We start from the raw sequence: 24,470 nt of genomic DNA, 5'->3' as shown, positions 1-24,470 counted from the left end.
CCCTTATTATACTTCTAAAGTACTGTCGGAAATAGAAAAAAACTGTTTTTTAGGCTGTTACTCTGTATCTCTAAAATTTACACAATTGCAAATAGCATATGTCGAAATATCCCACTTCGGCCTAACTGGGCATTCAGTGGGATGCGTAATAGGATATCCAGAAAAAACATGTTTACTCGTAAAATCGGGAAAAATTTCGAAAAAATACGAAGAGCTGCTGAAAACAATAGATCAGACTATAGATGGCAATTAGGTCGCTTAGCCAGGTATGACGACGGACCGTCGACTCACCTGGCATGAAATGCACGTGTTGCCTACTGGCCAAAGGGGCCATCTCTAAGATATTTTATGCTTTTTCATGTGTGTTAAATATGTCCCATCTATTGATTAACATCTTATGTGTCTTTCTTTCATAAAGTTTATGTTGAGATATGTAAAGAGATATGTATACCCATAGAAAAGTTTAAATCAGCCATTGTTATAATGTCTCAAAATATATAGGTGGCATGACCACCCACATATCGACAGGACTGGCTATTATTTGTAAATTGTTATGACATGCCGTTTACTTCCCCAGTTTAATTCTCCTAAAGGATTATTTTATCTTAGCTGATATCTCTATCCCCCCATCCCGACCCCAACCACCGTCTAAGACACCCGTCCTGATTTCGCTTTTGAGACGACCCCTCCTACCTCTTTCTTTTTATAGTGACAGTGAGACTCCATGCTAGCTACATCCTTCATAGTTTCAGCATTAAAGTTATTAACTTTTTCGTCAGCTATCGTTTATAATGAAGCTAAGTTTAATTTCAAAATGGGCATTTAAAACGTGTCCTTTGTAACACAATATCATCGCACACTAATTTGCATTAAGCCATGGTCTGTTCCAAATAAGTCGCTTTGGACTGAGAAAAAAACAAACCCCTTGGCTCATTTCTGCACTAATCTCCCCTGCATCACTTCCGTAACACACGGTAGTATATGTGGTATACTGTGCACACCCAAATAACTCACTCTAATCAAAGACATATGGGGTTGGCAATTTTGTTTACTTTCAGGTGGAGATAACTCCATATCTGGCAGAGGAAGACCTTCTGCAGTTCTCCCTCAAGAACGGCATCTCAACTACTGCCTACTCTCCGTTCGGGGGACCAGGACAGTACTTGTAAGTTGAGGACAGTACTTGTAAGTTGAGCTATATACTCCTGTATTGACAGTCGCGGGTGTCCTCGCCAAGATGAACACTACCACGTCAGCTGTCGTTCATTTCCCGTTGTAAGTAAGTAAGTAAGTGCAGGATTACAGACCAACGTTTGGGGAATGCAACAATGTCTAAAGATAGCGTCCCACTGTGATGGTATCATCATACGACCCTTAAGGTAGATAATTTATATATGAAATATCACCTACACGAAGCTTTTATCTGTAATTACAGAGATTGTTTACTTACCAACAGATATTGTTAATTCATCTCCATGATAACAAACACTGTATTCATTCACATACGCTCTTTATCTGTCATGTCACCTTGTATACATGCTCACTCGCTTATACCCGGGAATTACCCATAAGCCCCATAGCTACGCTGTAACATGCGCCGAGCAGAGTTCATAGCAGGCGACATCAACATTCATTATAATGTCCTTTTTTTGTGTGTTGTGAAAATATTAAAACTATCACAAATTGAATTTACGTTTAAAACTTGAAGCTCTTTTTTTTATTTTTAAAATGAGTTAAAAGTCAATCCCACAGTGAACATATACATCAGAGTTGAAGCACACCAGTTTGTAGCACATTCAAGAGTTGGAGACCAGACGCTCCTCTCTTCGTCATGCTGTTAGCTAACTGTTCATGTCCAGGAACCCACTTCACAACGCTGACTTCTCTGGTCTGAAGAGACTGTTGAACAGCAGCTATATCCAGCCTCAGACGCCTGTCATCGACAAGCTTAGTGGAGTGGATGGCCTCCACTACACTCTTGTTATCTACTTATGCACACACAGGTATCCCACATCACTAATGCCAGACACCTCTTCCAGCATTTTTCGCATATACACTGCTTCCTCTAAACCCTCCTGAAGACTGAGAGTTTCAGCTGCAATCGTGGATCTCACTACTCTCTTGATCTTCCCAGCGTGCCAAGCTAAGGGACAACAGCAATTGTTTCCACCAAGAAGAAACACAATGTAGGCACCTACACTACCTACTCCATCACACACATTAGCATGTGACGCATCAGTGAATACAACTATCTTCCAGCTGGAAGCATTGCCGATATTCCGGAACACAAGCTTTGCTTCATTTTCTTTCAGCTTTCTGATCACCTTGATTGCTCTCAACAAGTCTTCTACTGTACCCTTCTTGAACTTGGTGCTGAGATCAATCATTTCAAAAGCAATGTCAGGACGACAACCTTGCACAACCCAGTTGATTCTGCCAACCATCTGTCTCAATACTGTATGATCTTTCACAGTTAGATTTTCAGCTTTCTGTGATTTCCTTTGAGGTGACACATTGTCGAACTCTAAATCTTGCACATATTCATTCTGATCTAGCACAATAGCACCAGGATTCTCTGTGATCTGAAAACCAACATATTTGAATTGTCCACTCTCCCTCTTCCCAGCTTTGAAATACTGAACTAACTGTGCTATGATGTTGTCAAAATGAGGCTGTCCACAGTGTAAGAAATCGTCAACATGACAAGCAATCATTCCTATGAGACATCCACCATATTTCATGTAAAACAATGCTGGGTCATACACTGACTCAATACATCCCAGCTGCAGTAGGCGATCTCTCACACTCTGGTAAAACTGTCTTGCAGCATCATTCAGTCCATACAGACAGTGCTTTAGCTTCCACAGTTTGTCGTCAGCTACACTAGCGTCCTTTGGGGGGATAATATACACATCTCTGTCTAAAGCTTTTCCTTGAAGAAATGCAGACTTAATGTCTGTGGTCTTGATGTCCCAGTTTTGCTTTACTGCAAGAGTTAAAACATTCGTAATGCACTCTTACTGACAGTTAGCGAGTCTCTATCAAAGACACCATCTTCCTCAAATCCCTAGCCACTAGCCTTGCTTTAACTTTATCACCCTTCTGACATATTACCCATCGAGGTGGAAATACAAGGCTGTCCACAATTTTGAACTTGTTCACATGTAAGCTCTCGTAAACGTCAAGCTCTTCACATTTCGCCTTCACACAATCAATATCATCATGTCTTGATCTTGGAATAGTCACCACGTTAACATCATGGACTATCACTTTCATCCAGTCATGCACTTTGTCAAGGTTCACACTTGTCACAGTTTCTCCATCACCTGCACATATGTTGAACACATTCTTATTTCGCCCAGACACTTTGCCTCCTCTACTCACAACTGTAGCAACCACCCAATCATCTTCTGATGTGTCTTTGAACTGTATCTTGTCATCCTTCTTCAAACTGATTTTACTTCCCTTGGCTTCATCCATGTTTGTTGTTTCATCCGTCATGTTATCCGCTGCCTGTACCTTAGTCTCATCATTTTGAGAGTTTTCATTCGACATGTGTCCTGCAATCATTTCTGAAAGCTGCATGTCAAGTCTGTCCAGTCTGTCCTTCAGTGTTCTCCATCACACTTAAATTCCAGTCCTGATTTTATCCAGTCTATTTGGTGACACTCTAACAAACACCCCGCCGTGTCGAACAAACACAACTTTTCCATCTTGGAACACAACCTTGCCTGGACCTAACCACTTTTCACTGCCATCACGTTTGTAATACACCAAATCACCATGATGGTATATTTCCTCCGAGGCTCTAATTTTGCAACGCAGAGCTCTTCGGATCCTTTCATTTGCTTCTGAGGCGATAAATGCTTTCCTCGCTGCATGCAAAGCGTTCAGATGTTCAGCAAATGACTCACTTCTTGTCACACCGTCAAGTGCTGGGACCGTTTCACTCATGATGTTTGGCGAGTTTGGATTCTTCCCAAACACTAACTGGTAGCTACTGAAACCATGCCACATTTGCAAAGCATTGCGAGCCATATTCGCCCAACACAGGAGTATATCAAGAGGTGTTTCTGGGCACTGTTCCTCCATTCTAGCAAGCATCATATCAGTCACTGAGTGGATTCTCTCACATAGTGCGTTCTGAAATGGGCTTTCCACAGCAGTTGTGTGAACTCGGATGTTCAGTATACTAGCCACCTCTCTTATTTCCTCGGCATTGAACTTCCCTCCATTGTCTGTCAGGATACTCTGCATCACTCCGAATCCAGCTCCTACCCAGTGCGTCACAATCTTGTCAATCACTTCACTTGGTGTTTTCCGAGTAATGAAGGCAGACGCAGTTAATCTAGACCACATGTCCACTAAATGCAAAATCCATCCATTTCTCCACTTCTTTAAGTCCATAGCAACTGTCTCGTTGAATTGCGATGCCATTGGTAGTGCAACAGCAGGTCTGGCTGGTGTTCTTGTGTAAATCTTACATAACTGACACCGCTCATAAATTGCATGGACAGTGTCCCGAACTCTTCTCTCCAGACCCCAGCATCCTTAAGAAGGGCCAAGCTTTCTCTCTGGAGGATGAGCAAACTGTCTGTGTAACTTCAAAGAGAGTCTTGTACCGTTCGTCTTTGTCGAGTTTGTGAAGCAGCACAGCATGAACTTCTTCAATTGGTATTTGCTCATTCTTGTCAATTGGAATGCAGTAGTGACCCGATGATGTATAGTTCAGATTCACTTTCTGTCCAAGAATTTCTGCTGTATCATTCCCAAGATCCAACTTGATTCGTGCCTCCTTCATAGCATGTATTGATAGTAGTAATGGTATATCAGAATCCACAACATCTGTTCTAATACTGATGGCTTTTCCAGCCATCACAGCAGGTATTTCATAATATCCCAGTGACTTCAGCATCTCACCACCTCCAAACTTGAACACTTTTACACCATCGCAAACTGTCACTTTTTCTTTGTCAACTTGATCCAGAGACTCTATGTATCCATTAAGCCATGTTCTGCCACACACTGTACTCGAACATGCACTGTCGAAAACTGCACATGATCTAGCATCATTGCCGAACTGAGCCAAACCTTCCTTGATACTTCCAGTGAACAGCACCACTTGTTTTTGTACCGGCTCACCTTCAGTATAGTTGACTCTTGATGACATGTTTTCATAGCTGTGAGGACAATATGCAATTAGATGTCGGAATGAACCACATGCAAGACAAGTTAAGTTCTACCATTTGCACCAACAGGGTTCATAGCTCGATCTGACTGTCCACGACCTCTCCAAGTACTTCCTCTTCCTCTGCCATTACCAAATCCTCTTGGTCTGAAATATCTGCCACAGGATCTGCCAGACTGACTAAAATATGTTCCTTCTTCTTGAGCCACGAAGGCTGGTTCCACCTTAATATTCGCAAATGCTGCTGAGCTTGAACCACCGCCTGCCTGCTGACCGAGGAATTTCTTCAGTGAAACCTTAGCTTCATACAAATCTTCCTTTTTAGTATAGTCCATGCCTGTCATAACCAACATTTTCTCTTCTTTGTTTATCTTTGCACGTTTGAGTAACTTGAAAGCAAGAATCTCTTGTGGAAGACTCATTCCCTTTTCTCAAAATCTTGTTGTATCTTTGATCAAATTTTGAAATAAATTCATTAATTGACTGTCCAGATTCACGTTCATAGTCCCTCAAAATCTTCAAATTTATCCAAACTATCTGCCGGGTTGTCTTTTCCCTCAAATTTTTATCCAAAACGTCAACAAGGTATCAGAAACCATCTTCTTTCTTCAAATCAGCAAGATTGATGTTATCAAACACTTTCTCACGTATACCAATCTCGTTTTCGAGGCAAAGACAGAGTTTAAAGACGATACCTTGTTTCTCTTTCTTTAAGTCAGTAACTTCCCGCCATGCCAGCAGTTCCTGCTTGTAACGCTCGTAACTCTTAGTAAGGTTGAAATCCGGAGGGTTGATTCTCACAGCCATGGTACGAAATGTTCCACTTCTGTACACTGAATATACTTTGTCCCGCTACCGAGTCCAGTTTTCGATCATCTAACACTGTTAATTCATCTCCATGATAACCAACACTGTATTCATTCACATACGCTCTTTATCTGTCATGTCACCTTGTATACATGCTCACTCGCTTATACCCGGGAATTACCCATAAACCCCATAGCTACGCTGTAACATGCGCCGAGCAGAGTTCATAGCAGACGACATCAACAGATATCTCGCAGCTGCTGTGCCTGACTGACTGATTGACTGAGTTTGGCTTTACGCCGCCTTTAGCAATATTCCAGCTACAACACGGCGGGGGACACCAGAAATAGGCTTCACACGTTGTACCCATGTGGGCGCAGCTGCTGTGAGTGACATCGTTAACTGCAACCGCGCCAACTCAAGCTGTAACCCGTCTGGGGTGGTGTCACCCATTTTGTTCTGGGGAGGTTTGGGGGGTCAGCAATTTTGTACACATGTACTAGGGGAATCAGCAATGTTGTACATGGAAATATTAATAAATTGTGCTCAAAATTCGAACTGTCCCTGAGGAGAATTGTTCCAAAACGCTTCTAACTAACTTCAGAAACACAACCACTACCGCACCAGGAGCAGTACCTTCAACAGTGAGTTCCGGTGGAGAGTTGTTGATTCCCCATTTGAGATGGCCGTTAACTGAGAAGTCGATCAATAAATAGTTAACAACCTATTTGGCTTATAATTACAATAACATGGGTTAGACATGTAGCGGCATCAATGTGTCTGTATACTGTGACACGTGCATGGTATAGGAGCCAGCAGATGAGACTCCTGAATAGCCAGTATTGTGTCACAGTCGGTTTTGAAACAGTGTTGGCAACACCCGCCCAGTCCCCACTGTGGAAGTTGATAAGACGCGACTCTTGATTGTATCATACATGTCGACTTCAGACGACAGCATGAGAATTGCGACACCTATCCTCATCGATGAGCTCATCGATGACTCTTGCCTTCATATATTTCAGTGTATCCAAGGATGCACCGAAACCTCTTGAAGACCCGACCATTGTTGAAATAGGAAGGAAATACAACAAATCTTCAGCTCAGGTATACTCTGTCTGTTATATAAATAATATGCCAAAAGAGTCAAACATGCACAAATCTTAATGATACCATAACTTTGGAAAGTAAGTAATTCTGATTGGTCAGTCAGAGTTTACAACTCACTGTAATGGCAGATGTTGACAGGGACGTACTTATGGTTCTAATAGTTTACTCAGTGACATACGCAGTGGATTGCTGTATGTAACAAACAGGCACAGCAGACAGGTGTATCTTATAGTCATGTCTATCTCAAACCCATTGGTTCGGGTCACAATTAGGCACCGTCTACAGGGGACATTAAGGCGATGATACATATACAATAATATGGGGGAAGCTTTCATATGTGTTTTACATGTGTGGGGATGTCTTACGTTGCTGGTGCTCACGTCATTCACTGACTGCCCAATGCAGTGGTGGGTGGCCAGCATATCTAACAACCAAAGTGACAATAGTATTTTATTCATTCGCCGCTTTCGCAAACACCTGGTGTTCTGTGGATAATCTACACTGATTATACCACTGGGTTGACAGAATTATTAAGGATATATAAGACGTTTTTGGTGTTAATCCTATGTTTGTCCTCAAGCAAGTATTTAGTTTTACATTTACAACCACCAATTAATCATATTTGTGTTCAAGAAGGCTACAGATGTTCAAGAAGTCTGCAGATGTGTATACAAATTTGTTCACTTACTTTTTACACTACAGTGAAATACTGATCCCAACAGATTTGTTATTTACAATGTGCAACTGATCCTAACAGATATGTTATTTACGATGTGAAACTGATCCTAACATATGTTGTTATTTACGATGTGAAACTGATCCTAACAGATATGTTATTTACGATGTGAAACTGATCCTAACATATGTTATTTACGATGTGCAACTGATTCTAACAGATATGTTATTTACGTTGTGAAACTGATTCTAACAGATATGTTCTTTACGATGTGAAACTGATCCTAACATGTATGTTATTTACGATATGCAACTGATCCTAACAGATATGTTATTTACGATGTGAAGCTGATCCTAACAGATGTTATTTACGATGTGAAACTGATCCTAACAGATATGTTATACGATGGTACTACTGGTACCCCTCCGCCAGTTGAAAGGTTGTTATTTATGATTCCCACCAAGATATGTTTTTTATATTTCCGATGTACTAATGATCTGTATGTTTTCTCGTGTGCATCAGGTGATCCTCAGATATGGCATACAGAGAGGTTATGCTTTAATTCCCAAGAGTACGAATCCAACTCGTTTGGCCCAGAACATCGATGTGAGTGTTTGTTATCTTTCTGAACTGTTTCATAATTTACAGGAACTGTGATTTAGAAAGCTGCCTTTATATTAATGTCATGAATCTGATGTTTTCAAGACTGACTGACTGAGTTTGGTTTTACGCCGCTTTTAGCAATATTCCAGCAACATCACGGCGGGGACACCAGAAATGGGCTTCACACATGAACCCATGTGGGGATTCAACCCGGGTGATGTTCTCAAGTTCTTCCAGACAACTGAAAGGCAACTGAAACAAATGAATGAAGAAAAAATCAGATTTATTGCGATTCCAGTGAACTGCTTCACTCAATCGATTTAGAATGACACATGAAGCATATTTTGCATTTGGGTTTAACGTATCAAATCTACTTGTTTCAGATATTTGACTTCAAGCTCAGTGAGGAGGATATGAAGACAATGCTGGTCGTGAAAAAGACACACATATTTGATGATTGTCTCGATAGGATTGATATTCGAAAAGAAACAAAGTGTTTGTTTCCGGGGACACGTATAACGTGTGAAATTATCGATAGTCAGTGCAAAACAATACCCAATCTCGACTATTCTCAGAAACAAATGACGTTTGGTGTAAAAATAAAAAAGACGTGAAATTTATATGATGTGAAATTTATATGAATGGGATAACAATGGTATCCAAGTATCGCAAAACGGTATTCCAGGTCATGTCTGCCTGGAATGGTTCCGGTAGGACCGATGATCCATAAAAAAATATCTTTGACATGCCACTGAAAAAAACCGAACAATTATAGATAGTTACACTTGTCAATTTTGTATGAATGGATCACTAAATGTCAGTGATGACACCGGGTGTTCGCGAAAAGCATGCCCCGCCCTGCCCTGCCGGAAGTAGCTGTTGTTCAAAATGTGCCAGTAAATGGAATTACGTATTGCCTGACACAATACTGCAGTACTTCTTTCATGCGACATCGGTCTGTAAACAAACCAGACAATCAAGTGATTGGTGGGCCGGAAAATCAGGCTAGATAATTGTGAGATTTCATGCATTGGAAGTAATTAGTAAATAAGTAAAGAAAAACGTTTTAAGAAATATTGATGTTTTACAACACATTGGGGTTCAGTTTTAATGTCTCGGACCAACCATGGGAGGGGTATAAATTCAACTGACCAGACAAATATAGTTTTTCATTACAGTGTTGGGCTGGATCATCCGTGTTTTGGCAGACCAAGCCTTGATTAGCTCTTGATATAAGTTAGAGCATTTCTCCATCACTCATACTCACTGCTGTGAGTTTCGATTAACACTGTTTGAAATAGTATTACAGTTATATCAGGATGGGATTAATGCCGATCATAGTGGTACAGGTCTAAATCGTTCGCCATTAGGTGAAACCCACTGCTTGCCCAAGGGACGCAACTCTGACGAAACAATTGCGGCGGGTAAGACGGCTGGGCCTCCTGCAGTGACACCGACAGTGTCCCCAAAGCAATGGTTTCGATACGACTATAGTAAACGCAACGAAAATACGGCAACATAGGTGTGGTAGTCATAGAAAATACGTTTTCACACTCTCGGCCAATGAACTGTCATCATGCCTGTGTTTCAGATGGAAAGATCATCCCTTCTATCCCTTTGAGAAGTGAACGTGCACGGCACAGGATATCATACAGTCAGAGAATCGACGACGGTCAGAGTATTGCCTGCAGCAGTTGTTCCTGATATTTGTGTGATCGTCTTCCATGTGAAACACATGTTGAATATTAAGAGGTTATTACATGAAAGTTTTCCTGGCTGGCGAAAAGAAAACTGTTATTTTAAAACCTTTGTATCATATATCAAATATGTAAATATTGAAACAGTGAAAAAATTACGATAAGAAGAAAAAATACTAAACTGTATTCACTTAACGCCAAAAGAAACGTTACATTCCTAACTTTATGAATTATTTAAAAACTATCAAAGATATGTTAGAACGTATTAGTTTACAAGAAAGCTTAACAACACAGCTTTATGCAAATCACAAAACAATTCTCAATGCATTCATATTTAGGTGAAATGCATCTTTTTCAGAAGAGTTAAATTGTCCTATTTTCGACGAAATAAACCAATAACACTGATTTTGATGGCTAAAAGAAAGGTTAAAATAAAATTCTGCTTTGAGACAACGATAAAACATTTAAAGTCACCATTTTTCAACTACTAAAACAAGAAACAACTGTTGTAGAGTGTGTAAAATTGTAAAAGAATCTTTCCTATGATTTCAGTTTACACATAGCAATATCAAGCGCCCAAACGAAGCAATATTCAAGCAGAATTTGCAGCAATGTCACCTGTAGAAGGATTCTATAGGGTCTAAAGAGAGACTAGAATGCATAATATGATACACACGTACGAGACATATGCCACGTTTAAAAGCTGAAGAAAGAGAAAGAGCCATTGGGATGGTGTAGATGGGATCGTCATACAATGCTGTTGCCAACGCTTTCGAATGCCACCGTATCACGGTTATAAGACTTATTCAGCGCTACAGACAGACTGGGGTCACCGTAAACAGACCGAGAAGTGGACGTCCACGCATCAGCTGAAGATAGGTACCTGGGTCATTAATAATGGAGGGTAACGTTTCTTTTGGCGCTTAGTGTATTTATACCAATAGCAATGGAATTTTCCAACACCAATTGTAATGCCAACTACTGCTGAATTTAAGCATCCATCATCATTTATCAGTCACTGCTAGAATCGATTAGGAACCGAATTCTACGACGTTTTGTGGTCGGATTGTTCATGATGTCACAGTTCATGTTTATGGTCAGTCCTCCCTCAATATAGGCTCCGGTTAGGAATCATGACCCTTATGATGAAGGTCGTGTTGAGTTGGATGTGTTCACGTTTAAGGGAAGTTCAATAACAGACGGCGCGTCTTCTTCGTTTTGCAAAAGGCAAATTAATGCCAGAGGTTTCATGACTGTCCATATTCTCTAGACTGTCTTCCACTACGGCAGCTGCCGCGGCTAAGTCACCGTCATCATCATTCATCCATCCATTATCAACTACACTGACCTCAGACTTTGACATCGTTGACAATATATTGGTCATATCCTTATGTTGTTCTAAAGATGCTGAGCCATAGTTGTTTATGGATGTGACATTGTGACCTGTCACCTGCAAGATTTGGGTTGGTGCAATTCTACTGTGAAGAAGGCACATCACCGCCGTCTTCCGGGTGGAATGGTTAACTTTCCTGTCAGTGATGCCAGCTTCGGCGCACATGGTCTTCACATGTTTCCTATCCTGTTCTTTCCCATATTTTGGCGCGCAAACCAGACTTCCGAAGACCGCTGTTTAACTGTAAGGTAAAACGCCGAATCAGGATTGCTGAAATCAGACGGGTATCTCTTTACGTATTCATTGTAGGCTTCAACCGGACAGTGTTTGTCATCTGAAAATAAATATTTATAGAAACGTTTAAGGCGGTTGAAATTGAACGGAATGCTGTTGTTCTATTCTATTCTATTTTAGAATTTAGGTTGTAGATTTTTAGTTTAGATTTATATATTTATTTTAGATTTAGTACTGTTTCATCCACACTATCACATAACTAAATCTTAACATTCTTAAAATCTTTAGACCTGTCTCTAACATGAAGTTCATATCCCAAATACTCGAGAGAGCTGTTCACATTCGTCTCAGGGAACACTTTTCTGTGTTTTCACTTTTGGATAAATTCCAATCGTCCTATAGATCGAACCTCGGTGCAGGGTCAGCTCTCCTCAAGAGTGTCCAATGACAGCTGTTGATGAAGGCAAACTGGCTACTCTCATCTTGCTCGACCTCTCCTCTAACTTCGATACAATCGACCACCAACTCCTTCTCGGTATAGGGACAATTTGGCATCCATGGAGTGCCCTTAATCTGATTAAAATCTTCTCTTGAAAGCAGAAGTCAGGCTGTTATCGTAGAAAACATCCAATCACGAAGCTCCTTGGTCCACCGTGGTGGACCCCAGGGATCTATACTTGGCCCGCTTCTTTTCCATTACATACACGACCAATGTGGCGGATACGATTGACAAGCATGGTGGTACTATCCATCATTTGGAAGGAAATAATTTGCTTGTTCTGCCCCTCTACTGTGGAACTCTCTCCTTTTGCCATAAAATCAGCAGTTGACTTTACCCCATTCAAACGTTTGCTGAAGACCAGCCTGATTTCCTCTCATTACAACTAACTATATTTCCCTCCCTGTTCATATGTATATTATTGTAACATGTCAGCGCTTTGAGCATGTGCCTTGTAAATGGAAAAGGTGCGTTACAAAAGCACATTTATTATCATTATTATTTTACGGATCTATTATGGTTGTTGTTATTGTTGTCATACTGCTGCTGGTGTATTTTATGAACACGAGTCTTTTAGCAATTTTCTATATGAACTAATAAAAATTAATGATATTGTTCACTTAGCGTTTTGTTTAAAACAATTAGTCCTGTTGTTACTGACGCTGTGCTTGTGTCACTGTCTAGTCATTCCACATTCATCGCTTCTTATGTTTCTCACATACAACAGGACATGAGGCTGTAAGTAAACATGCCTGTTGTCATGCCAACTCTGTTGAAAATCAGATATGAAAGCCGTCTGAAAATAGACTGTTGTTTCCGGTTTCAAAATTGGTGCGGTTGGTTGTAGATCTCAACATATGCCTCGTTTTTGCAACACTCTTTGCTTTGACATTTTTTGATGACCTTGCTGTAGAATTCACTGTACATTTCGTCGTTCGTATGTAACTGTTATCATGTTGATTTTGATGATATCTGTAGTACGCTTTTAAATAGGTTCGTTTTTGCAAAAAACCGGACTCAAAACGGAAGCCAACAATCTTTGCTGTGTATAGTAAGACTGACCAAAATTATACCGTGCAAAATATCTTTACAGGGATTCAACTTTCAAACTATGGCTATGATATGTTTAACGTACGATTCAAAGCAAATTTTGATATCTGTGTAGTGAGAAGGAGATGTATTGAATTCTGACCTTGATTTGACCTGCGTTGTGACCATTCACCAAACCTGTCTTTTAAACATGTTCATCACTCAACAAACATCATCTCCTCTTTCACAGCAGTAATGAGAAGTCAGAACTCATGGACAGTTCTCGTTGTGATGATATCATATTTTCCATGTATACTCATGCCAATAATGGTTGTCACCCCCCTCCCCATCCAAACCCCACACACACCTCACACACCCCACACCCCCTCTCCAATTAAAACAAATGAAGGGGGGGACAACCATTATTGGCATGAGTATATCGTTGGGAATTAATCATACACTTTTAGTGGAAATCATTTTAAGAATCAAACTTCAGGAAATGTTCTTACTGCTTTCGCCTAAAACCACAATGCCTTGAAATCTGGGCTGCATTTCACACAGCGGTTGTGTCCATTTGACTGTCTCAAGTCTTTGTTAAAGAATAAGAGTCACCATCCTCGTTGCTATGGCCTGGTACGCATGATAATTTCTCGACCAAGATTCGTGGCGTCAGGTGAGACATATTTTTTCCTGTAGACACAGAACGTGGTATTGGTATGTATACAATACATGTTTGAGTATCAATGCTGACAAAACGTTGTATAATGTCTATATGTTTCTATATTATAATCTTTTTACAGCCTATGTAGGTGAACACAGAGCTCGGTATCTCTCATTGATGTACATCAATGCTGAGGAAACGTTGTATAATGTCTATATGTTTCTATATTGTAATCTTTTTACAGCCTATGTAGGTGAACGCAGAGCTCGGTATCTCTGATAGATGTACATCAATGTTGTAAGGTGTCTGTATGTGTTCATTATAGTCTGTTGGCAGCTTATGCAGGTGTGTTCATTGCCATGGCTCTCGGTTTCACATTTAAAGTTAAGATATCGATATACACTATCAGACAAAATACATCAGGGTTTGACATCACCCAGGCTCCACATGTGATCATAAGATGTATCATTTCATCCCAATGAAAAGAGACGGAAATCTAAACAGGATTTTAACGGGACTACAATACCAAAAAACACCTCAATGTTATTTGCTGAAAAATGAAACCTGAAATAATGTTTTAGATTCGTTTACACCTTCTTTATCCAAATTAATAAAAAACATGAAAAAATCATGAAAATACATTGACACTACAAGGGAGTATGTGTCACTTCTGAGAAATGTTCGTGAGTAAATCCGTTCTAACAATTTCAACTGATTTCGCAAAACGACGTAAGCAGTAAGAGGTAAACTCATGGGCAGAGCGTGACCTGTGTATTCTCCATTTTAACATATCACTTGACCTTGAATCAGTTTTCACATATCAAAAACACATGTTAAATTAAGTCATGTCACATACAGAAGACGTTGAATGTAATATTCCGAGCCGAGGGTCCAATCACTTTTGGGAACACACAACACATGACCTTTATTAATTAATAGAACACAACCCTTAAACACGGTTGTCGTGTGTCGTGTTTGTTATATTAAAATGTGTATAACAAATATGATATCAACGTTTCTTTCGCTGCAGATTCATAGAAAAAGCTATCGTTTACTTTTTGAGCATGTTCAACACAAAGACAAAATGTAAAAGATACACAAGAGCGGATAGCAAATATGGTTTTAGGTCGATTTTAAGAATGTTCAGGGAATATTATGACGTTGAAGTATATCACGTGAGCCTTCATGATGGGCAAACCTATTAAACTGACTGACTGAGTTTGGTTTTACGCCGCTTTTAGCAATATTTCAGCGACACCACGGCGGGGGACACCAGATATGGGCTTCACACATTGTACCCGTGTGGGGATTCGAACCCGGGTCTTCGGCGTGACCAGCCAACGCTTTAACCACTAGGCTACCCCAACGCCCCAAACCTATTAAACACCATGTTGAGAACACATTAATAAAGAAAGAAATAGCCTAAGCAAATCCCAATCTGTCTGCCAAGAGCACTCTGATAAAGATAACAGAGATATGTCCTTGATCTCAAGAGGTACGATCACATTTGTATAATGCATCTATTTTCAAAGAATCTCAGTATGAAACGAGCTGATATCACTTTCGTCCCCAACAGGCCATGGAGAAGCTCGTGGACAAGGGTCTTGTCAGATCTACTGGCGTCTCCAACTTCAATAAACAACAGCTGGAGAGAATTTTCTCAAACTGGACGGTCTCAAGTACAAACCTGCGAATAACCAAGTAGGTACTATTTGATGTTAAATGACACTACGGATTCGCCGTACACACACACACACACACACACACACACACACACACACACACACACACACACACACACACACACACACGCACACACACACACACGCATATATATACACACATATATTTTTAAATATATATTATTTTCATGTTTGCAAATGTACAGTTCGATTTGTTGTTTACAACAGTATATATGCACAATTTGGCATATTTGAGGTAACGAAAATACAGTGACCTTTTACTATGCACATGTACAGTTAATGAGGTAGCGATACATAAATCAACTTTTCAAAATCGTATGTAATGATGACAAGAATTTAACAAATTTATCGTTTTGTCCAGAAACTAAATAAATATATTTTGCAATTTGACTTTCTATATACCCGAAATTCGGAATCTTCATTTATTGACTGTTTTTTTAATATAATGTGTTTAACAAGTAAGAAAATGGCGTTATTGGGATTGTTATTTCTTCCTTTGATTCCGAGCATTATCTTTGAAATTGTGAAATTAATGTAAATTTGAGCTGTTTCTAACCATTTTTCTAAACTTTCCCAATTGTGAATACCGGATCACAATACCCAAAACGGGCCGGTCTTAGTTATTGAGACAGTAATGGTCGGACAGGTACTGCAGCACAGTCTTGTCTTAATGGTTGTGATGAAGACCCCACAAGAGTAACCTAGATACAAAGGAATATTGCTAGACTAAGATCAAAGGAGAGAAATGTAAAATTAATGCGTTTAGGCACACTTGTCTTGTTTTAATGCCTTGTCACGAGAACGTGAGATACGTTTCAAACATGCAGTCTCTGGGTGATGTAAATTACTTGCAAAATTTATTTTGACAATGACGATACATACATTTATGGAATGGGTTTGAATGTCAAGGTAAAATGTACTCAAAGCGTTTTAAATAATACAAGGCCCACTTCTAGTCGGAAAAAAACAATGCACAATCCGTTTCTTTTAGAAATACCTATTAGTGAGAAGTTATGTCATGTTTCTCTTTGTAAAGGATCTAATATGGTGTCAATGTGATATACCTAGTGTTTAGTACGATTCTCACACAAAGGACACATGAATGGATCATCAGCTGAAACATTGGGATGAGTTGAGCAGTGTGAATGTATCCATCCCTTGCAAGAAACACATTCCACCCAAACGTGACTGTATTGAGCTATACTGTATCTGTACTGTATATGTATACTGTAGCTATGTTTGTACCATACACAAATACATAAAGTTATTAAACAAAAGAATTACATGAGTTGGAAAGAACAATCTTTTCAACACCTAAGCGTTGTGAAGTTGGTTATTTTCCAATATTGATAACCCTTTACCATGCATACTCTTCTGTACAGCATGTGAAATGAAGATTAACAAATGTTACGTATCTACTTTGTGCAAATTACTTCCTCCACAGACCCTAAAGTAAGTATATGTTTTAAATAAAAGGAACCGATGTAACATCGTAAAAATAATTACTTTATTTCAACAGTTATTAACATTTGTCGGCAGTTGAAGGTTTTGAGATGATCCCTATATTCTGGTGATCCGGAACTGACTTAACCACGTGGTCCCATAAATTGCTTATTTCTCTAAAAATATGGCAGATGTAAATAATATTTTTGTTGCTTTATGAAGGTGAAATGTATATGTATGCAATGGATTGTTAACATTTAGCAACTTGATTCTGTTGTTATTTCACACGGGCCGTCCCGAATGAGTTACCTTTTCCTGACGTGCCAACGACAGATGACGCGATGATAGGTGTCCTCGTTACAGGGCGCGCAAGTAAACTTCCGGTTCAGATCAAGTGAAACAAAATATATCATCTTGAAGAACACTGTCACGGCTTTAAAATAACACATTGAGTGTATAAATCCATTGAGGTTTACGGTGTCTAGGCGTTAATGTACGTGGAAGTGATCCGGAATACCCGTGATCCGGAATACCCTTACCCGCTGTATGTCTGGATGCGCGTCTCGCATATATCTCGGATTATTTGTGAATTTATTAATAATATATTTAGGAAATATATTATATTAGTTGGGTATGTTAGAAGCTTGTGATGCAGGAAGGTACAGAAAAGTATTACTCTCTCCGACTCGTCTCAGTTATGTAACTGGTTTACAATATATGGCGGTTTATTCTCTCTCGAATTTACATGCCTGAAAAATCTCTGCGTTGTCATGTCTGGGTCACCGTGACCTTAGTAAACGACACGAATTCCCAGTCTCTCGCCTCAATCATGAATGAGCGAGTACTGTTGACACTGGTTAAACACTGGGGGTGAGTACTGAACATGTATAGCATAGGGGGCAGATATTTGAATGCAGTTAAGCTGCATAAGTTATATAAGGGGCTATATAAAGAATGAAAAAAAGGGGTTAAGTTGGACGGGGGTGAGCAAGTGAGGCATAGGCCGGGCTGAGAGATGAGCGGTGGTATTGAACTGGCCGGTGAGTGGCCTTGACCTTGGCAGTATGGAGAGCGAGCGTGGCGTGTGCAGAGTATGGATAAATGAAATTTAGCGCCGGGTCTAAAGTTGGAGAGAGCAGAATGGATAACTGAAGTTTGAACGGATGTCCTGAATGTTGCAGTAAGTGGGAGGTGAGAGAGGTGGATGTAGCTTATTTAGTGAGTTCTAGATTCTTTTTAGAAGGTTTGAGTTTTGTAGAAATAATGTTAGGGCGTTGAAGATACTTGTTGGGTTGTGTGGGTTGAGGAATAGTGGGATGGTTGTTGTGATATTTAGAGGGAATGCTGTTTTGTAGTTGCTTAATGTTTGTCTTTTGTAGCTGGCAGTGTATGAGTATGTGATCTTGGGTATTACAGTGTGTGCATAGTCCATCTGCATGTCTATTTTGTTTGTAAAGTGTGTGGTTGAGGTTTGTGATAAGTCTGTTTATGGCCATGTCAATATTTGTAATGTTTGAGAATGTAGGGATTTTCCTTAAGGGTGATTTTATTATGGAAGTAACCCATGTTGATTTGTTGTTGTTTATGTTTTGTTGAAAGTCAGTATGAAGTATATTTGATTTAATGAGTTGTTTAGTTTCTGTTTTGGATGTATGAAAGTTTAAATTTGGTGATTTGTGTGTTGTTGCTAATTTGGCTGCTGTATCTGCAGTGTTGTTTCCTATTATGTTTGAATGGCCTGGTATCCAGGTGAAAGTTATGTTTTTATTTGCTCGTTTAAGTGAGTCTGTTTGGATTGTGATATTATGAATGAGATCAGGGCGAGATTTGGAGTACTTGTTATGTATTTGCCTAATGGAGTTTAGTGAGTCGGAGAGAATTAGGAAGTTAGTTTGTGGGAGGGTAGGTATTAGGTGCAGTGCGGTGAGGATAGCTATGTAGGGTGGTGTCTGTGGTGGGTGGGAGTATGTCGTGAATGTAGCTTGTAATGGGAGGTGTATGTTGTATGTCGTTTAGCTGTTGTGCCTGTAGGAGTTTATGGAGGTGGGTGAGGCATGGAGCTTTTAGGGGATACGTACAATTTGAATTTCTTAAGTGTTGATTTCTTTATGTTGCTGTATTTATGTGTGACGAGTTTAAATAGTGGGTTATGTTGGGCCCCAGCCCAGTAAGTGAGTGTTGTTTGATTGATTCTTTGTGTGAATGAAGTGGTGCCTGAGAGTAGAAGTAATGTGTTTAGGGAGGTACCAGTCCTCGTGCCTAGGAGTAATTTTAGGGCTTTATATTGGATGGAGTTTATTTTTTTGGAGGTTACAGGAGGAGAGGGAATGGAGAATCGGGGCGGAGTAGTCCAGTTTAGGCAGTATAAGCGTTTTGTATATGTTGATAAGTGTGTGTTTGTCGGCGCCCCAGTTAGTGCCGCTGATGGCTCTCATTAAGTTGAGATCTTTTTGACAAGAATTGACCAGGTTATGAATGTGGGGTGACCATGTCATATGTTGGTCGAAAGTTACTCCTAAGAATTTTGCTTCCTTTTTGAATTCAATTTTTGGTTATTTAGGTGCAGTTTGGGTGTATAATTTTGCATTAGTTTTGTGTTTTGTTTTATGCCCACAGTTTTTAACATTAATGAGGAACCCCACTGTTGGGCCCAATTTTGAATATGGTTAAGCATTTCTTGGCATTTTGTAGAAACTTGTTTGACAGAAGTGGAGGAAGTCCAGAAAGAAATATCGTCGGCAAATTTGGCTTTTGAAATTTCAGGCCATTCATCTGGGAATATGTCGTTGAATCATGAAATTAAAAAGTGTTGGTGATAATATGCTGCCCTGGGGGGTCCCATTTTCTAGGGGATGGGGGTCCGAAAGGGTGTTGTGGGATTTGAGGATTATCTGTCTATTATTAAGGAAAGAGTGGATGAAATTGAGAATTCTGCCGTGAATGGCATATTTTTGGAGTTTTTGTATGAGGCCGTTTTGCCAAACCATATCAAATGCTTTACTAAAGTCAATGAAAATGGCCATAGTGTATTGTTGTTGTGCATGGGCTACCTTGATGTCCTGTTCCAAATGTAAAATATGGTCTAAAGTTTGCCTGTTTGGAGTATAGCCGCTCTGGTCCTCCTTAATTAGATTATTTGTATAATCAAGATCAAGTATACCTACAAGTATAAGGTGTTTGAGCCTGTTGTTAATAATGCTTTCTAAAGTTTTACAGAGGTGAGGGAGATAGGGTGATAAGAATCAGGCTCATTTCTAGGTTTCCCTGGTTTGAGGACTGGCACCACCTTGGCTGTTTTCCATGTATTTGGGATTGTACCTGTGGTCCAGATATGATTAAAGAGGGTAAGTGTTAGGTTTTGCATGTTAGGTGTTAATTTGTTGAGTATAGTGTATGTAAGGGTATCTGGACCCGGGGCTGAGGCTGTGTTTGTTTCTGAGTGCAGATTGGAGTTCGTGTATATTTATTATTTTGTTTATAGGTAGATCTGTGTGTGGTGGTTGTGGGGTGTATGGGGGTTGCTTTTTCATGGTGTTTTGAAAAGAAGGTGGGTAGTTGGTAGAGCTACTGACGGCCGAGAGGTGGGCAGCAAATGCATTAGCTCTGTCTTTATTTGTGGCTAGGTCCGGAAGGTTTGGATAAATAGTTTTTTTGGAAATGCCCTTAATGGCTTTAAATTTTTTTCCACATGGTTCTAGAGTTTCGATTTGTTAGCTTAAGGGTGGAACAGAATTGTTTCCAATGGTCATTTTTTGCTGCCTGGATTAATTTCTTAGTTATATTTCTTAGTTGTTTTGCGAAATGTAATTTCGAACGGTCCCTCTTGGATTGATTTAGGGCCTTTTTTCTTGCCTTTCTGGCTTTGATGATTTCTGTGCTCCACCAGGGGACTGTTTTTTGTGCAGAGTTATATCGAAAAGTTTGAATGCATTTTTCTGAGATGTCTAGTATGGTATTAGTGAGGTTTGTGTTGAAAGTGTTTATGTCTGTGTTGAAAATGGCTGTGGTGTCTATTTGTTAACAAAGTGTTGTGAATTTGTTCCAATTTGCTTTTTTAATGTTGAATCTTAGTTCTGTGGGTGGTTGTGATGAGGTGGTGGTGGGTGTGGTGTGGGTGGGTATGTGTGATATGATTGTGATTTTGATGGGGCAGGTGTCATCGTGGACCTCCCATATACAAGCTTGTGTAATTTTAGGTGTGGTGAGAGTGATGTCGATGGCTGTGGGTGAGTGTTGATGGGAGAGGGGGGTAGCAGGTGGGTTGATTGTCGTTTAGTCAGTTAAGGTTGTGTGTGCTTAGCCAGTCAGTAAGGCGGGTGCCATTTATATCAGTATTGGGTCTTGTGCCCCACAGTGGGTGGTGTGCATTAAAGTCTCCGAGGATAATGGTTTGGGGACCTATAAATTTTGCCAGAATGTTCAAATCTTGGGTGGTAATTTTGAAATTTGGTCTTCTATAGACATTAATGATGGTTAAGTCTTTGTTTTTTATTTTAGTTGATATTGCCAGGACTTCGAGATCTTGTACAGGAATTTGCAATATGTTATAGTTTAGTTCCTCTGCAATGAAAATCCCCAGTCCCCCTGCAGGGGGGCCGGGATAGTTAGTTGGCCGTGGTCTGTCTTTACGAATAAAATTGTGGCCTGGTAATTTGAAGGCGTTTTGGGGGGATAATTTTGTTTCTTGCAGAGCTATGATGTCGGGTGAAATTTTGTTATGGGCAATGAGTGCCTTGAGCTCATGCCCATGAGCTCGGGAGACTGTTGCAGTTCCACTGTATAAGTGCCATGGTTACTGCAATTAGGAATAAGAATTTAATAAATGCCATGGCGTGGGGCATGAATTTTGAAGAATGGAGATTTGGTGCTAGAGTAGCTTAGAGGTTTGCTGTTTAAAAGGGTTTTTTGAGGGCGATGAGTAGACTGGCCAAGCTTTGGTGATAGAGTTTGGATTTATGTGCAAGGGTGTACAGTTTTTTGACTGTTGGTTTTTCCATTGTTGTGGCTGAGATGATGAATTCTACTATTTTGTTAAGGTTTTGGTTTAATTTTTGAGGTGTGAGGGCTAGTGAGGGTTTGTGGGCAGGTGCTGGGTGTTTTTTAGGTGGGAGGGCTTGAGTTTTAATTGTGGGTAGGGGGGTTGGTGGTTTGTGTTGGGCGACTACACCTGGGCAACACAGATTAATCACGTGATAACGCGGCAAATTTGTTGTTGTTGATGTCATTATTTTCTTTTCATTTCTGTTAGGTGCGGATGCTAATCTGAACCATTCTCATATTCAAATTCTAAGTAACACTGCTCCAATGTTGGCCGAATTGGCGAAAAAACAAACAATGTTTTTTAGACCCCACACACAAAGGGAGCGTGAACTGTGAGTACTTCTTGTTTACCTGTTCGACTTTGAATCATAATAGTTGCATACGGAGAATGGTAGCGTTCCCCTTACTGCTGCTCCCTCCTCCTAGTTCTAGACAAACACCCACCCCACTCATCTCCTTGGTGTTCTATTTTCCAAGTATGATATACATGTTAGCGTAGTCTTGGAGATGACATAAAAATGCAAGCCACTGTGACTACTTTGAAAATGTCATTTGATATTTACCACAGCGTTTTTATTTTGAGGACCGGTGTGGCCTTGTTGAGTGTGCGCTGATCGATAGGACACTTGTTGACAGGGCACTGCATCTGTGATCATCCTGCGGGTGAGTTGTGTTCGATTGCCTGTTTTATACAATTGCATGTACCAATAACCATTGTAGCTGTACATATATAATGGTGATATTCTTTTATTATCTTTAGTTTTTCCTTAAATGGTAAAATGATATTTGTTTCTGTAGGTTTTCCCAGTCAGACTATATTCTGAGTATTATCATAATTGTTGTTTGTTTTGTCAAGATGCTGAGAGGTGTTTTCAAGATGGCGGACAAAGTACCTTCCATACGTCTGAACAGCGGTTATGACATGCCTATGCTGGGCTTAGGAACTTTCAACAATTTCAAGGTTGGTAGTTGAACATATTATGTCCAAATATTACACGTTCAATAAATGGTATATTCATAGATTTGAACTTCGTAAGTTGAATGTGGTTAGAGGTCCTGACCTAATAACCTGGGTTGAAGTTGACAGTAGACTTCCAGATCGAGGGTGACTGCAGACGTCAGGAGATATGCTGAATCTAGACCCCCAGCAGATGTTAACTGTAGACCCCCAGCAGATGTTAATTGTTGACTCCCATGTAGATGTTAAATGTAGAACCCCAGCAGATGTTAATTGTAGACTGCCAGGTAGATGTTAACTGTAGACTCCCAGGCAGATGTTAACTGTAGACCCCCAGGCAGGTGTTAATTGTAGACACCCAAGTAGATGTTACTTGTAGACTCCCAGGTAGATGCGTTAGCTGTAGACCCCCAGCAGATGTTAATTGTAGAGTCCCAGGTAGATGTTAACTGTAGACCCCCAGTAGATGTTAATTGTAGACTCCCAGGTAGATGCAGAATACCTCTGGGTACATGATGACAGTAGACTTCAGGAAAGTTGTGGTATCTAGACCTCGGCTTAGATGTTCAATCTATAACTCTGGGAAGATCGAAGGCCTCCAGGCAGATGTTTACTGTAGACTCGCAGGTAGATGCAGAATACCTCTGGGTACATGATGACAGTAGACTTCAGGAAAGTTGTGGTATCTAGACCTCGGCTTAGATGTTCAATCTATAACTCTGGGAAGATCAGTAAGGCCTCCAGGCAGATGTTTACTGTAGACTACCTCTGGGTACATGATGACAGTAGACTTCAGGAAAGTTGTGGTATCTAGACCTCGGCTTAGATGTAGATGCAGAATACCTCTGGGTACATGATGACAGTAGACTTCAGGAAAGTTGTGGTATCTAGACCTCGGCTTAGATGTTCAATCTATAACTCTGGGAAGATCGAAGGCCTCCAGGCAGATGTTTACTGTAGACTCGCAAGGTAGATGCAGAATACCTCTGGGTACATGATGACAGTAGACTTCAGGAAAGTTGTGGTATCTAGACCTCGGCTTAGATGTTCAATCTATAACTCTGGGAAGATCGAAGGCCTCAGGCAGATGTTTACTGTAGACTCGCAGGTAGATGCAGAATACCTCTGGGTACATGATGACAGTAGACTTCAGGAAAGTTGTGGTATCTAGACCTCGGCTTAGATGTTCAATCTATAACTCTGGGAAGATCGAAGGCCTCCAGGCAGATGTTTACTGTAGACTCGCAGGTAGATGCAGAATACCTCTGGGTACATGATGACAGTAGACTTCAGGAAAGTTGTGGTATCTAGACCTCGGCTTAGATGTTCAATCTATAACTCTGGGAAGATCGAAGGCCTCCAGGCAGATGTTTACTGTAGACTCGCAGGTAGATGCAGAATACCTCTGGGTACATGATGACAGTAGACTTCA

At 40.2% G+C, this 24,470-nt stretch overlaps 1 protein-coding gene across 1 annotated transcript in view; it reads left to right on the top strand.

Annotated features, from left to right (window-relative positions):
- LOC124267537 (aldo-keto reductase family 1 member B1-like) overlaps positions 1-24,470 on the top strand; it is a 37,099-nt gene that overhangs the window by 1,483 nt on the left and 11,146 nt on the right. The gene's annotated exons all lie outside the window — the stretch shown is intronic.

This window comes from Haliotis rubra, unplaced genomic scaffold (genome assembly GCF_003918875.1).
Source record: "Haliotis rubra isolate DU_JTF1 unplaced genomic scaffold, ASM391887v1 Scf132, whole genome shotgun sequence".
NCBI lineage: Eukaryota > Metazoa > Mollusca > Gastropoda > Lepetellida > Haliotidae > Haliotis > Haliotis rubra.
This window is presented reverse-complemented; position numbering and strand designations above follow the sequence as displayed.